This window comes from Populus euphratica, unplaced genomic scaffold (assembly GCF_000495115.2).
Source record: "Populus euphratica unplaced genomic scaffold, PopEup_1.0 scaffold34.1, whole genome shotgun sequence".
NCBI classification, from domain to species: domain Eukaryota; kingdom Viridiplantae; phylum Streptophyta; class Magnoliopsida; order Malpighiales; family Salicaceae; genus Populus; species Populus euphratica.
Window position 1 is genome coordinate 1,364,049 of NW_011499883.1, and position 3,767 is coordinate 1,367,815.

At 34.6% G+C, this 3,767-nt stretch overlaps 1 long non-coding RNA gene across 1 annotated transcript; it reads left to right on the plus strand.

The window, feature by feature from the left end:
- The first annotated feature begins 646 nt into the window (after positions 1-646).
- On the plus strand, positions 647-1,435 carry LOC105129848 (uncharacterized). Its single transcript, XR_843146.1, has 2 exons — positions 647-1,089; positions 1,188-1,435. It is a non-coding gene; the product is annotated as an uncharacterized LOC105129848 (long non-coding RNA).
- Positions 1,436-3,767: the final 2,332 nt, after the last annotated feature.

Sequence of the window (3,767 nt, forward strand, 5' to 3'; positions counted from 1 at the left end):
GTACCAAATAAGTGATGAGTTGTTCCATTTATACAAAATAAATATTTGTCAACATGAAGAGGATAAAAAAACCATAAAAAATAGCATCAATTATACCATAAAATATGTTTATACTTTGTAACAAATGGGTGATGAGTTGTTCCATGTATACAAAATGAAGGTGGGGTATTTGCCACAATAATAATAATATACTAACAGGTTTCGAACTCGCCAATTCAAAGATGAGCGGTGAGTCCGGCTTGGCCCCTCCTCCAAGTTAGGTAGCTCACATATATAAATGTCCATAATCCTGGCAAATGTCTTGGGTTTGGCTACTTTAGTTTGTACAGCGACTGTTTGGGAGATAGGAAACTGCGAAGAATGGTTGATTCTTGCGCTATACATTCAAAGACAGAGTGAGTGATAATGGGCATGCCATTATAAGAAACCACGTATGAGAACTGGTGGTTCTAGCCGTTTTTTAATGTGTTTGATTTGATGTTGCATTAAAGGCATGATATTTTTCTTTCATTTTCTTTCTTGAACTCTTCTTGTATGTATCTCGTCTGGAGATTGTAACATTTCTTAGTGTCGTGGTTGGCTGTTAGAAAACAAAATGACTGATCGGCCTGCCGTTGCTTTGTAAAGCCGAGGACAGGCTGTTTTACCCAGTGGAAAAAATAAAGAGGATCCTGACGGCAAGGCTATGTGATTTACAAAACGTTGCTCTACAGCCCAAAACCAATCATATTATTTTTGGACCTACAAATCTACACACTCCTGTCCATTACCGGGCCGGCAATAATTGAGTAGAGCCCAATAACGAGATACAGAGGCCTGAACTTCTAGCAACATAGCAGCGAAACGGCATCTCAAGAGCAGGAAGTCAGGAACTGCAGTCAACGATTCGAAGAGATGCAGAAAGCATTGAGAGTGTATGGACAGGTTCTTCGGCTAGTGAGGCGGCTACCAAAGGACTCAAGGCCTTATTACGCTAAATACGCACGCGAAAACTTCGTCAACTACAGAGATGTCGAAGTCAGTGACACACAATTCCTCGACGAGCTTTTCCTTCGAGCATATAACCACTCCCTATGGGTTCTCAACAAGGTCTTCTTTTTTGTATGATTCTAATGCTTGTCTATATATGTGTGTTATGATCAATCTAAAGAGATCTTTTTTGACGGAGGTACATTTATTTGGTGCAGTATTCGGTCGATGAATCAACTGCTAATAAGCTAAAGGAAATTTGTTGCGGCTGAAAAAGCAACAATGAGTGTGTTTACCAGCTGTTCGATGCCATGCCTCAGTGAGTAGGCACGCTTTCTTTTCTGTTCCAAACGCAATTTGTTGTGCTTATTTCTATAATTTTAAGATATTAATGCTTGCCGAATAGCGACAGATTGTTACGATCAAGAAACATGGTCGATCGAATGAAGCATCTCATTTTGATCTAGTGTAGTTTCCTTCCATGTGTCTAAAAGAGAAATATAGTACATTTGTTTCTTATAAAAAAGAAAGTTTAGTAAATTTGTGGTGATAGCAATTATTTTTTAAAATGTTTTTTATTTAATATTTTTTATTTTTTAAAATTTATTTTTAATATTAATAAATCAATTTTTTTTTTTAACCGAGTTCCCAACTACTCCTAAAACTGTTTTATGCTTTAATAATAATATGGTTTACAATACAAGTTGTCTGCTTTCATATGTGACTGGTCATTTCATTTTGTCGTAAACTTCCAATATCTTCTGGTTTCTACTTCCTTGGTAAGGAGACTAATTTACGTGATCAGTTTGATGGGTAAGGTGATACAGACTGATAATCTGATATGATACCCTTGTTTTATAATCGTGGCTTGCTTAAATTAACATCCTCGTCTGAATATCAAGGAGCGCTAGTTAGCATTTACCCCATTCTGTCCAAAGGCTATATTTTAATCTTTCATATTTATTCCTCGGAGGTTAGGTTTCTAATCTCCTTGATGATCTCTCTTTCTATTCTTCTATACCACACGATATTAACAATTATTCTTGTGAGGTTCTATTCTATTGACTCAATATCGAACACATCAATCGGATTGTTGGCATGTTCATTTTTTTTTTTTTTAGGATGAAGCTGCATGCATGCCACACAAAGCAGGTGAGATTTGAACGCAGAAGCTCCTGTGTATTTAGTGAAATCACTTGTACAAATCCATGTGCGTTTTTTATTTATTAGAAGCCCTATTCTTCAGAACCACAGTGATTACTCTCTCTCTCTCTCTCTCTCTCTCTTATGAAGTTAACCATGGCAATCCCGTCAATAACCTTCAAACAGGGCCACCATAAAAACATCGAAGCGGGTAACTAAACAGAGAGACAAGGCACATTATAGGAGGCAAGCGAGCAACGAGGCGTCGAAAGGCGTGTCATGCAATGGGAAATGTTGGGAGGGAAAGGAATTGACTGCCAGTCTCTCTCTATATCCTTACCGCAGCTCTAGTTTATAGGTGTGTTTCCGAGTGTCTCTTTTGGCTAACATAATTGCCACATGGCCTTCATGTGTCTCCTCTTTCGTCGTCGCCAGCTAGCAGAAGCTCCGGAAAGTGGAATATGCATCCCTATCAACCGGATAACTTGGTGGGCTTCGAGGGGACTTTTCACGCGCTGTCTGTTGCGACTGCTCCGTCTGTTGTGGCTGTTTTTATGGTTGAAAAGTTTTTTTTTAATAATTAATTTTTTTATTGTTTTAAGATTGTTATAATATATTAATATTAAAAAATATTTTATAAAAATAAAAAATATTATTTTAATATATTTTTAAATAAAAAATATTTTAAAAATAACTATAACTACAATATCAAATTGACTTTATATATAAAAATATAAATTAATCTAGTAAATTTATAAATTTAATGAAATTTTTACTAGTTTTAGGATTGTTTTTTTGGGATAAAAATATAAAGATAGTCTATGCTTAAGCGTTTTAGCTTATATCATCTTTATTTTTAAATTATTCTTATTTTTTTTTATTACATCTTTAGATGATTTCTATATGCACCATCATGAAGTTTTATTAGGTATAAATAGAGAGTGATCGAGTTTTAAAAATCTAAGTAGTATAGGAATAAGGTTTTGAAATTGGATAACTGATTAATCAATTGGTTCTGACAATTTTATTCATTCATTCTAACAAGATAATTAATAGTTTATACTCTATGCTTGATATGTTAAGGTGACCTAAGGTTAGTACCTATTAAAAATCTTTTTTGATAAGGTAAGGACTCTCTGATGTTTAACTAAGTATTTGTAACCACTCCCTATGGGTTCTCAACAAGGTCTTCTTTTTTGTATGATTCTAATGCTTGTCTATATATGTGTGTTATGATCAATCTAAAGAGATCTTTTTTGACGGAGGTACATTTATTTGGTGCAGTATTCGGTCGATGAATCAACTGCTAATAAGCTAAAGGAAATTTGTTGCGGCTGAAAAAGCAACAATGAGTGTGTTTACCAGCTGTTCGATGCCATGCCTCAGTGAGTAGGCACGCTTTCTTTTCTGTTCCAAACGCAATTTGTTGTGCTTATTTCTATAATTTTAAGATATTAATGCTTGCCGAATAGCGACAGATTGTTACGATCAAGAAACATGGTCGATTGAATGAAGCATCTCATTTTGATCTAGTGTAGTTTCCTTCCATGTGTCTAAAAGAGAAATATAGTACATTTGTTTCTTATAAAAAAGAAAGTTTAGTAAATTTGTGGTGATAGCAATTATTTTTTAAAATGTTTTTTATTTAATATTTT